General features: G+C 45.1%; 1 protein-coding gene and 1 long non-coding RNA gene across 3 annotated transcripts in view; one reads left to right on the forward strand and one right to left on the reverse strand.

Moving 5' to 3' along the window:
- ERN1 (endoplasmic reticulum to nucleus signaling 1) overlaps window positions 1-13081 on the reverse strand; it is an 82841-nt gene that overhangs the window by 64055 nt on the left and 5705 nt on the right. The gene's annotated exons all lie outside the window — the stretch shown is intronic.
- On the forward strand, window positions 7225-10602 carry LOC137211602 (uncharacterized). Its single transcript, XR_010937152.1, has 3 exons — window positions 7225-7386; window positions 9785-9925; window positions 10210-10602. It is a non-coding gene; the product is annotated as an uncharacterized lncRNA (long non-coding RNA).

Raw genomic sequence — 13081 nt, forward strand, 5'->3', positions numbered from 1 at the left:
CACTTTATTCCTGAGAGCAAAGGTATGCTAATTTCACAACAGGTGAAGATACTTCCCCAACTGGTTCTGGGGCCCCAGGCTAAGAGTCTAAGTTCAAGCAGCTGGCAGTTCCATTTGTCTTCACGGTCTCTCTGCCATCAACTTATATCGACACCAAGGGAGGAGGAAATACACTTGGGCATGAAAGGCGCTACAGGAGACCTTTCACCACAAGGAACCAAGCCCTCGTTCTTAGGGTGGCATCACATCCCTAAGGTCCTCAAGCATTTTATTTTATTTATTATTATTATTTTTTTAATTTTTAAAATTATTTATTTATTTATTTATGTCTGTGTTGGGTCTTCGTTTCTGCGCGAGGGCTTTCTCCATTTGCGGCAAGTGGGGGCCACTCTTCATTGCGGTGCGCGGGCCTCTCACTATCGCGGCCTCTCTTGTCGCGGAGCACAGGCTCCAGACGCGCAGGCTCAGTAATCATGGCTCACGGGCCTAGTTGCTCCGTGGCATGTGGGATCTTCCCGGACCAGGGCTCGAACCCGTGTCCCCTGCATTGGAGGCAGACTCTCAACCACTGCGCCACCAGGGAAGCCCCCTCAAGCATTTTATAATATTAAAACTAAAACCCAGGGACTTCCCTGGTGGCACAGTGGTTAAGACTCCGCCTGCCAATGCATGGGACACGGGTTCGAGCCCTGGTCCGGGAAGATCCCACATGCTGCGGAGCAGCTAAGCCCATGAGTCACAACTACTGAGCCTGCACTCTAGAACCCATGAGCCACAACTACTGAGCCTGTATGTCACAACTACTGAAGCCCACGGGTCTAGAGCCCGTGCTCCACAACAAGAGAAGCCACCACAATAAGAAGCCTGTGCACAGCAACGAGGGGTAGCCCCTGCTCACCACAACTAGAGAAAGCCTGTGTGCAGCAATGAAGATCCAACACAGCCAAAAATAAAATAAATAAATAAATTAATTAATAATAATTAAAAAAAACTAAAACCCAAGGTTTCACCATCATTTAGTGGTTGAGTTTTTTTTTTTTTTTTGGCCATACCATGAAGCAAGTGGGATCTTAGTTCCCTGACCAGGGATTGAACCTGTGACCCCTGCAGTGGAGGCATGGAGTCTTAACCACTGGACCACCAGGGAAGCCCTGAGGTTGCGATTTAGAATGCGCGTCTTGCCACTATTATTTTGTTGTCTTCATTGCAGGGAAACAGCAGCAATTCAGGCCTTGTAAAAACTGAGAAACCTATTAGGCTCACTTACCTTAATGGAGTAGCATCGTAAACAAACTACACTAGTAAAGGTCTAACTTAGACCGTAAATTCATAAAGGGACTGCCTGCCTTACAAAAAGCCAGATTTGATCCATTTGAGCATGTTTATTCAACTGCAGTTAAACCTATTATTAGGAAGTCTTCATACAAAAACCCCAAGGGGAAGAAGAAAAGACTCAATTAGATACCAAATTTTTCAGTCCTGATAATAGCAACTAATCTGAAACTGTCAATTTTGCTCTTTACACTTGGTGAGAGATTTCTTTTGGGGGGATGGGGAATGGAAGGGGTTGAGTAGAAAGTGGATAAATGCTCTAGTTAAATAAAAATTATCTACAAACAACTGCATTTGTGACATAATTGCCACCTATGCTTGCCAGATGTTGCCGAGCTTTATAATGGGAGTCAAACACTATGAAATATGGCTGAAGTTGAGCTACCTGGCCAGACTGACTCGCCCTAGCCAGAATCCCCACTGTCTGAAGTACATCTGAAGATTACCCACTGCCCTGCTGGCCCAGTCCACCACGCCACCTGCCCCAGAGCAAACAGGAAGGGCTGTTTACAGCTTCTGGGATACGTAACTTCAGAGATGAAAATAACTGAAGATCACCTTACCCAAACCTCTCAGTTCACAGAGGAGGAAGTCAAGGTCCAGAGAGGTGAAGTGACTATCCCAAGGCGCCACGGACACTTAACTGTAGACACAGGACTGGAGCCACGGTCTCTGCTTCCCCTTCTGGACCTCTGCCCACTACACCACACTGTAATTTCACTGCTTTAAATCATGGCTCTCTGAGAAACATAAGCTTCAATTACTTGAGGCCTGGGGCTCAACCCTGCTGAGCTGTCCTGCTGGGGCAGATGGAGATCTGCACTCTCCTCTGATATGGGGGTAGGATCTTTTGGATGAGACACCAAATTGGTAATTTGTAGATTCTACACAGACACCCAATATGCCAAAAGGCACTGCAAATTATACAGGGTGGGGTCTTTAAAAAAATGCTCTGGATAAAAATTCCTGAGATCTCACTGTAGATCTAAGTGGGCGGGGATAACATCACAGAAAGTCAAAGGTCACAGACTTAGCCACCATAAAAAAAAATTCCTGCAATACATTTATCCAGCCCAGTTCTAAAGGCTTAAAAAAAGTACTCTTTGATGATGATGATGATACAGTGGCCACTGCCCATTCCTTTGATGAAGCGAGTCATTCTTTTCATGCCAGTGCCAAGGAAACGCACATTACTGATTAGCATGGGACAACAAGGTCTAGCTTTGAACAGCAAGGACCATTTTAATGACATACATACACCAATGAGCCTCACGCAGTGAGCTGTGACTGCTTCACTTAGCAGGAATAAGATGCTCAAAAAAAAAGAAGGAAATATGGGTCTGAATATTGACTTTTTCATGGGAAAGAAAATCTTATAAACAACAAGATCCTACTGTATAGCACAGGGAACTATATTCAATATCCTGTGATAAACCATAATGGAAAAGAATATGAAAAAAGTATATATATAACTGAATCACTCTTCTGTACAGTAGAAACTAACATAACATCGTAAATCAACTATACTTCAATAAAACAAATTTTGAATAAATAAATAAGAAAAAATAAAATCTCATGCCACAGGATTTCCATAATCTCAGCATAGGTTTCCTTATTTTTTTAAATAAATTTATTTATTTTTGGCTGCATTGGGTCTTCACTGCTGCGCACAGGCTTTCTCTAGTTGCAGCGAGCGGGGTCTACTCTTTGCTGCGGTGCGCGGTCTTCTCATTGCAGTGGCTTCTCTCGTTGCAGAGCACGGGCTCTAGCCACGCGGGCTTCAGCAGTTGTGATGTACGTGCTTAGTTGCTCTGCGGCATGTGGGATCTTCCCGGACCAGGGCTCGAACCCGTGTCCCCCGCATTGGCAGGCGGATTCTTAACCACTGCACCACCAGGGAAGTCCCTCAGCATAGGTTTCTATTTTCCAGGCTCCTCTGAGAGGCAAATGTAAACATCTCAATGCAACTTTCACACACTTGGACAGAGACAGGAAAGCATCAGAAACTGGTTGGAAGACTGTTGGCACAACCAAACCTATGGAGTTGTGGTGTGAAAACTGAGGACTGAGAAACTGGCTGAGATGGAAGGATGCTGCTTCCTCCAGCTCATCAAGGGTAGGAGGGAAACAGGAGCAGGAAAGAATTACCAGCAAGGAGATACCACGCCTTTGGGTTCAAGGAGGAATCCCTTCCAGACACCAAGAAGGACAGAACTCCCTCTGGAGAAAGGAAAAACGGCTGTCCAGGGCCAAGAGAGGGGAGGGGACAGGCTTCAACAGGACATGCCCTACCACCAACAGGCTCCATTCTCCCAGGGACCTCTCTTCGTAAAGTCGCCGTCCCTGTCAGTCTTCTGCCTCATCTGGAGGTCACCCAATCTCAATGCCAACTTCTCCAGGTCAGAAGACTGGCTTCCGTGGGTATCTGAACTGTGGGGCAAGGTGGCTAAGCTTCCAAATCTTTTTTTTTTTTTTTTGAAAACTAAGGAACAGCAATATCCCTTTGAATGCTTGCAAAGAAAAATAAATATTAAGAATGTCAAAGACAAGAGTCATGTAAATATTAGGGAAGATCATTTTATTAAAAAAAATTGGTGCTGGCCAAAGATACCATCAGAAAGTAAACAAAACTCAAAACCTGATTATCCACTCTGCCCCAGACCTCAATTGTTCCCCATCTCTTACTCTGGTGGGCAGACAGCGATAGTGTAAGAGCTGGTGCTGACAATCTAGAATAATTAAGACAAGGTTAAAATAGGTTTGGCTTGTGGTGTTTAAGAAGGAAGAAGAGTATAACTGCTGAAAAGGTTTTCACCAAATGGTACTACGTTACAAGTTCTAGGACTGTATTTGAATTACCTGGAAACTCACTTACGCAGTCGCCCTCATTTTCTGAAGATGCTGAACAATTCAACATATATTTGTTAAGTTTCATTTTTAGTGCCTGGGCAATATAATGTGGCTGCTAGAAGGGCAGTCACTTACCTCCCTGTGCCTTGGTTTTCTCACCTGTAAAATGGGGGACAACAATAATACCGACTTCAAAGGAGTGTTGAGTTAATATGCGTAATGAGTTAATATATGTAAAGCTCTTAGTGTACAGTGAGCATCACATAAGTGTCAGTTCTTGTGATGCTGATTAATCAAGAGTTGTGTAAGACCCTAGGATCTAATCACAACAGTGATCTGATTCTTGCCCTCATGGAGCTTATACTCTAATAAGGGATCACAGCAGTAAAAATGTCACACAAACAGAATAGCAAATTGCAGTAAGTGCTATGAAAGAGACCATAAGAGAATAAAAGGAGAAGCCAATCTGGTCTCATGTGAGAGGGTGTGGATCACAGCGTCAATGGTTTTTCTGAAGGAGTAACATCTGAGTTAAGATCTACAGGAACGGGAGAAGGAAGGGAAGAATTTCCTGGGCAGAGGAAACAGCCTATGTGAAAGCCCTGAGACTAAAAATAATTTGCTGTGTTCGAGGACCTATCAGAGCAGTGCTGCTGGAGAGAGAAAGCAGAGCGGGGAATGGGACAAGGAGGGGCTGGGGAAGCAGACAGAAGGCCGAGTGTGTGTGGAAATCCCTGGCGGTCCAGTGGTTAGGACTTCGCGCTTCCACTACAGGGGACACAGGTTCGCTCCCCAGTCAGGGAACTAAGATACTGAAAGCCGTGCTATGTGGCAAAAAATAAAAGAAGGCCGAGTGTGTACTTGTACGGAGTGAGCCACAAAATCCATGTTTTATTTGTTTCCTATGCAGCTCACAGAAAGCAGGAGGGCACGCTGTTCACACAGGTGTGAAAGCAGATCGGAGGGAAAAACGCTCCTCGAAGCCGAAGCGTTAGATATACCAGCCTGTGTTCACACCCCAGGTGAGTCTTTTCTGGTGTTTTCATTGATACTAACGTCAGACTAGTGTTGCTTAGCCGGTTTACAGCTGAACAGGAGCATAACACGCTGAAACTTCGTGGGGGAGTTTAACAATGCTGGCTTCTTTTTTTTTTTTTTTTTTTTTGCGATACGCAGGCCTCTCACTGTTGTGGTCTGTCCCGTTGCGGAGCACAGGCTCTGGACGCGCAGGCTCGGTGGCCATGGCTCACGGGCCTAACCGCTCCACGGCATGTGGGATCTTCCCGGACCGGGGCACGAACCCGTGTCCCCTGCATCTCAACCACTGTGCCACCAGGGAGGCCCAACAATGCTGGTTTTGTGGTGAAATGTGGCCTATAGAACAACCTCCAACGCAAGGTCTCTTGCTTTCGAGACCCCTCCTCTGAGCGACTTCTCGGTCCAGACACCACGCACGGGATCACAAAGTCCCCTCGGAAGGAGTGAAGCAGGCCCCCTCCTCTCTTTTTCCTTTCCGGGGGGCTCCCTCTCTGCAGTACCTGCAGTCACTTCCAGGGCTAGTTTTGCTGCAGGCGGCAGAAATCCAGTGGGCACTAACCTCAGGGATCAACGTTTAGTCCCGGATCACAGGCTCACGTTCCTCAGGCAGCTTGGCAAGCACATGCAGTATTCATCAGTCTCTTCCAGGCACTCCCTGGTTCACACTTCTTCCTGTTGACTGACTCTTCTACATCCAACTAACTTGCTGGTTCACCTATTTCAACCCCACCCCACACTGGACTCTTTTCTCCTACAGATACACAGAAAGAAGGGTCCTGTTTTGCATGAGGTGCTGGAGCCTCAAGGCCTATAAGACTCCTGCCTTCAAGGAGTTTACCATCTAGCAGAGAAACAGTGTAATACCGGGGGAAAGACGGCAGGTTCCATGACTCTGCCTTCCAGAAGCTGACCTGGCAGCAAGCCCGGGCCGTGCCCAGAGCAGTTCCTTAAGATTCTGAGCCCACACTTCCCTGCTCAGGCCTTCTGCTCACTCCTTGGCCTATCCTATGCTCATGCAACCCCAAAACCTGCTAATCATCCTTTAAACTCCAAGTTAAGGGAATTCTCTGGAGGTCCAGTGGTTAGGACTCTGCGCTTTCACCGTTGAGGGCGCGGGTTTGTTCCCTGGTTGGTGAACTAAAAATCCCACATGCTGCGCGGCACAGCCAAAAAAAAAAACAAAAAAACTTAAACTCCAAGTAAAAAAACCCCAAGGTATCCCCACGAGCCTGGCACATGCTCAACAGATGTTTTTTGGACCAGGGAAGCTGAAAGACAATGAGACAGGCCACAGGAATATGTGTCCTGGTTTGGGCTCTGAGCAAGTCATTAAACTTCTCTGGGCATCAGTTTCTGATTCTATAAAGTAAGAAGGCTGGGTTAGGGACTTCCCTGGTGGCACAGTGGTTAAGAATCCGCCTGCCAATGCAGGGGACACGGGTTTGAGCCCTGGTCCGGGAAGATCCCACATGCCGCAGAGCAACTAAGCCTGTGCGCCACAACTACTGAGCCTGCGCTCTAGAGCCCGTGAGCCACAACTACTGAGCCCATGTGCCACAACTACTGAAGCCCGTGCGCCTAGAAGCCCGTGCTCTACAACAAGAGAAGCCACCGCGATGAGAAGCCTGCACACCGCAACGAAGAGTAGCCCATGCTCGCCGCAACTAGAGAACGCTGGCGCGTAGCAACGAAGACCCAATGCAGCCAAAAATAAATAAATAAATAAATTTATTAAAAAAAAAAAAGAAGACTGGGTTGGATGTGCCCTGTAGCTCAGAAGCATGACGATCCATGGCTTAGCAGGCCCTCACCTCTCCTCACGCTTTACTGTAGATTCTTCTGGCCTCCAACCAATCAAAACGTGCTCAAAACCCACATGAGAATGAGAGTTTAGAAGTCTTGATGCCTTTGAACACAGTCATGCCCGATCCTGGTCTTTCAACATCCCAGTGTCCCCACTCATCTTTAACTATTGCAACACTGGACATTAGTCATAATCTGATTCACTTTAAGGTTCAGGGTGGGGGAAAAGAAACACCATAGAAATCGACTAATGTTATTCAGGAGGACGTGGGTGACTCTCAAGTACATGTATCATAGACTCTAAAGCCAACCACCTCCTAAACCAAAAGGGAGATCTCTGTTCTTCTCCAAACCACAAATCGGGTAAGTGATTAAACTCCCCCCACCCCGCCCCCCTCACCAAAAGCCCCAGAGACTTCCAAATACTGAACCATCAGATAAGGATGACATAGGGTTGGTTTTAGAAGCAGCTGTGGTTTGGTCCCCTGTTCGAGTACCAAAACTACAGATAAACTTGTTCTTAATCTCTCTGTGTAAAGAAAACCGTTTTCTTCTTTGCAAAACCAGACCACAGCAAGTGGAAAATGAACTCTAACAGAATGACTGGATGAGGTCACTGGATTGTTCAGAGGGAGGCGGTGCCTTCGAGGGCAGATGCCCTAAACCTGGCTTTATGCCTTTCTTGCAGTACTTGAATTTATCTGGAGATCTTATAAATACTTCCACAATAGAAAAAAACTATTTAATTTTGTTTGTAAAAGTTATATATATATATATATATATATATATATATATATATATATATATATATGTACTTCCCTGGTAGTCCAGTGGTTAAGAATCTGCCTTGCAATACAGGGGATGCGGGTTTGATCCCTGGTCGGGGAACTAAGATCCCACAAGCCGTGTGGGGCGGCCAAGGAAAGAGGCTGACTTCAAAGGGTGACCTTCCAGTTCTACGAACCTTTGTCAACATGGTTCCAGCAGAGTTTAGATCTGGTCCAGCCCAGTCCATGTGAGTTTTAGAAGTGAGTTTCCTCTTTTTTCTAAACAAGCTCTTAGGATTCTTTGAGTCATAACCGAGGTGCAGCGGCTGAAACGGGGACCGGCCGTCTCCTGCAGGGCCTTCTGCAGTGCGGCCTTCCAACGGTGCACCTGCAGTAAAAACCCTGCAGGCTGCGAGGCCGGTGACCGTCCAGATACCCAGGTCTCACACAGAAAGGGGAAGGAGAGCATCACAAGCTGGACCCTCCAGCGACCTGCTTCCAACGTACATATTCTCATCCTGATAAGAAATCCCCTTTTTGTTTATATGCTTCGTTCTTGTACTTTAACTGTCCAACTTACTCCTTCCACAAATTTCTCCCATACCCACTCCCCTTAGCTACTTCACTCTGGCTAGAGAAGGCTCTTTTCAAACTTGAAGGATGATTTGACCCACCAGGGTATGTGAAGGAACCTGGAAAAGTATTGTTTGGATTCCTTAGGCCTCCTAATGCATGGAGAAGGCAAAAATAATAAATAAGCATAAGTGGAACTTTAAATAATTCCAAACATCTTATAATTCAGTAACTAAGCGTATTTGAGTTTAAGGTCAGTTATCAGTTAAAGCTGATTTTTTAAAAAAGCAAATTCAGTAGTTAGTACTCAAAAACACATACATATCCATCTGTCTGGAATTACTTGTTCTTTAAAAGTTGGGCAACATAGTATACTAGAAGACACATAATGCTAGGTTCTCTATTTCTAGTTCTGCCACTAACTAGAAGAATGTATCCGTCCTAACTTCTCCGGAAAAAAAGCCAAAGGCTGGCTCTGGTTTCGTCCAGGGCTCTGTGACATCACAGGGCACAGGTGGACACAATGGCTGTGTCCAGGACAAAGGAATAGGACTTACTTGATGGCTTCAACCTGGCTGCATGTTAGAATCATCTGGGGTTTAAAAAATTTTTTTTCTTTTTTAAAGAAAGGATGCCGACCTCCACTCCTAGAGATTCTGATTTCATTCAGCTGAGGTGGGACCTTGGCATAGGGTATTTTAAAAGGTCCCCAGGTGACTCAGTCAGCCGGGGTGGAGAAGCACCGCCTCAAGTAACACATTCCCGGTTGCAGCTGTGGCCTCCCAGACAGGTGTTTCTCTCTCTCCTGGAGGCCCCTCAGGAATCACGGGTCATTTGCTTTAAGAGGAAGGAGATCTGACTTAGTTTGGTCAACAAAGTCCTCTGACCCAACCGGAGATCAATGACAATGTCAGGTTCGAGGGATCTGACGGCACTATTTGTTCAGATAATGTACAAAAAAAATCCGGTTTCCATGACAAACATTCCCGCAGCCTGGACAAACAATGATTCCCTCATCTGAAATAGACAGGGAAAATAATCCACTGAGGGAAGGGGTGGTTTTGAATGATAATTATAAATTAGCCTACTAACTAGGGAAATCATGTTTAATACAGAAGAGGACAACCCTGGATCAAGGTTCATTTTTTAATAGTGAAACATCATGCTGAGTAAAAAATGAAGCTGCCTTGGAATAATCACAGACCATTTATCTCCTGGGGTCTGGCGGTGGGAAAATTAATCTCATGACTGATATGAGGAGCCTATCAAGAGAGCACCACACACTGGGGGTCATGTCCACCCAAGCAAGTATCCTGGAAACCCTCTCATTGTGTAGAAAGAAACGCTGTTGATAAGATCTCACTAAAGAATACAGATTACAGCTAAAGCAACATTTTCCTTATCCCCCGGCAAATCCACAGCCCACGTCGCCTGATGATAAAAGAGCTCCTTGTCTTATTGGTCTTCAAGAGCCTCAAAGAGAAATTCAATCAATACTTGCTGAGTACTACAGGGGGTACGAGGACCGACTCACCGTGCTAAATGCCAGAGAGGATGCAAAGGTAAGCAAAACACAGTCCCTGCCCTCTAGGACAAACCAGCAAGAGAAGTGCACCATCCCCATGCAGGGCACTTTCCTGGCCTCCTTCTCTCTCCCTCACTACCCTCTCCTGAGACCCACCTGAGCTAACTGAGGTCCCTCTATTGTGGCCCAAGGGCCAAGGCTACTCTCTCTCCTGTCATCATATACCCACTTCCTGGTGCCAGCACTTGGTGGGAGGTGGGGCCTCTGCAAAGGCGAACACCCCAGACCCGGCCTGATCATTAAAGAGTTCTATCTTTTCAGGATCCCTTGTCGAAGGCTGTGACTGCAGTATGGAAAAGAAACTTTGGTTAAAGGCTTCGAAGACATGAACTTTCGGTTTTACTATTCCAGAAACATTTCGGAGCAAGATCTTACTGAAAAACATGCACCTGCTTGGATATTATTAGACCTCAAGCAAAGAAAAGAGCTTAAACTGAGAACTTGGTGTAAGGGCCTCTTAACCTGCATTCTCCCCGTGACTGCCGGATTCGGTTGATATCCCTGATGGAGATGCTCAGGGTAAAGCAGTATTTCCATCCCAAATCTGCATCTTTCTCTGACTGAAACAAAGGGTAAGAGGCTGCGACTCTCCTGGAAGGAACAATGCTCGTCTGAGCATTTCCCCAAGCTTACAGGAACGCCTACTTTCTTCTCTTCTGGTCCTTCCCTAGATCCCATCTCTCCCTGTAACATGGCTTGGCCACCTCCTCAGGTGTGACTGGGGTATCTGGACTTATTTGTTCTAACAGATGTACCAGGACATAAGCACTGCAGGGGCTGCTCTTCAAAGGGAAGCGGAAGGATCAGATTCAGGGCTCAGTTCTGCCACTGGTGCATGACCATGGACAGGTCACCGGCACTGTCTGGCCTCAGCTTCCTCATCTCTGTGCTCTGGGAACACAGCAGAGCAGTGACTGTTCAACTTGCGAGGGCAGGGTGATGCCTGAGTGAGGGTGGTACGTGCCCCAAAATACCACCTTTGAAGGTTCTAACCTGCTCGCACTGTGGTCATGCATCCCATTCCTTATGTGGGGGTGGGGTGGGGAAAATATTAAGACTTATTGGTCTAAACCAGCAAGATCCCTTCTAGGAGTCTAACGTACTCTGACGGGAAGCTAAACATTTATCCATACATGTTCCCACTGCTCACAATACATCTGGAATGTTTTGGAAATTACCTTCAAAGAACATACTTTTGAATCCGCTAAGTGGTAGAAAGTCTCTCACTGGTTTTTAGAAACAACCAAGAATCCAAGTGGCCTCGATAAATTGTGCAGTCAAGCTGGGTAATAACAGTGTTGGTCAAAACTTCAGTGTGGACCATGTCAAAGTTATATTCAAGCAGAGACCAGAAGGAATTGTGTAAGGATAATAGGCTTAATAATAAATATTTGCCTTTTTAGGGCTCTTTTATTCATTTTAACGTTGAATTATTAAATGAAGTTTAAAAAAAAGTTAAAAAAAAAAAGACTAATTTGTTTGACATGAACATTGACCCTGAAGGGGTTATTATTTTGAAAGAGACAACATTCTTTTGGATGAGTAAGTCCAGGTACGTTTGTGGGAAAAACAAAACAAGACGCCAACAAATGTTTTACTTTATTGTCAAGTGGTATGTTCATTTTGCTAGGAAAATCAGCTGTATGGACAAGCTATATGTTTTAAGAACTATGGCTTCCGAAAGAGACAAACAATGCATCAACTTTTGATTTATGAACAGTCTTGAGTCAAAATTTTAAATGGCCTCATAACCAACTATCAAAAGAATCTTGGGAATTCCCTGGCAGTCCAGTGGTCAGGACTCAGTGCTTTCACTGCCGTGGTCCAGGTTCAGCCCCTGGTCAGGGAACTAAGATCCTGCAACCTGCGTGGCACGGCCAAAATAATAATAATCTTTTCTGCAGGGGGTGGGCTACCCTCAAAACCAAACACAGAATTATCCCAAGGTATTTCAGAGTGCTCATGGGAGCCACATCTGCTAGAAAGCTGATCTGAAACCACTGCAGACCAAAGGACCCTGCATGCAAACAAGCTATTAACAAATCAGAATAAAACATTTTCTCAATAGCTTTTAGGTACATAGGGTGTCATAAAGAAACTGTTGTGGTTATTCAGGTCTTCAAAATATAAGCAAAATAAAACCTAAACATTCCATTTTCAGACTTAAAATCCACCCTGCTAAAAGAAAACAGCTTACTTTAAAGTGGCTATCATGAAACCAATTTAAGGTTAGTTCTGTGCTTTTTAAAACATCTAATATTGCTTGGGGGCTGGAGGAGGGGACTGTAAAAGAGTACATATGACAAGCAAATTCCAGTTCTAGGAATTTATCCCAAGGAAATAATTAAGCAGTTAAGAAGGGCTCAAGAGTTTAGCAGTAAGGTTTATCACAATTGTTTATAGTAATGAAAATTAAAAACAGCCTCAATATTTAAATGGTTGAATGGTCAAATTACAGTATACTCTTTCACAGAAGTATCACACAGCCAGTGAGAATAATGTTGTAGAATTAAATTTACTGACACAGAAAGATCCATGTTATATTCCAGTTTGGGGAAGAAAAACATCATCTCTGCAAATATGTGCACATAAAAATTGTCTAGAAGGACATATATCAAGATATGAGGGCTTCCCTGGTGGCTCAGCGGTTAAGAATCCGCCTGCCAATGCAGGGGACATGGGTTCGAGCCCTGGTCGAGGAAGATCCCACATGCTGCGGAGCAACTAAGCCCTTGTGCCACAACTACTGAGCCTGTGCTCTAGCGCCCGTGTTCTGCAACAAGAGAAGCCACCGCAATAAGAAGCCCGCTCACCGCAATGAAGAGTAGCCCCCCCTCGCCACAACTAGAGAAAGCCCGCGCGCAGCAACGAAGACCCAACGCAGCCAAGAATTAAAAAAAAAAAAAGATATGAGTAGACTAGTCATCAGAGAAATGCAAACCAAAACTAAGGAGTTACAACTTCACCACCACTAGGATAACTATAATAAAAAAGACAGATAATATCAAGTGTTGGGCATCTTTATGTCAGAGCTAAGATTTATATGTTAGACTGTTACAAGACAATAAAACTAACTTGACTTTAAAAATATATATATATCAAGTGTTGGGGAGGATGTAGAGAAATTGGAACC

The sequence above is a fragment of the Pseudorca crassidens genome, chromosome 19, assembly GCF_039906515.1.
Source record: "Pseudorca crassidens isolate mPseCra1 chromosome 19, mPseCra1.hap1, whole genome shotgun sequence".
NCBI lineage: Eukaryota > Metazoa > Chordata > Mammalia > Artiodactyla > Delphinidae > Pseudorca > Pseudorca crassidens.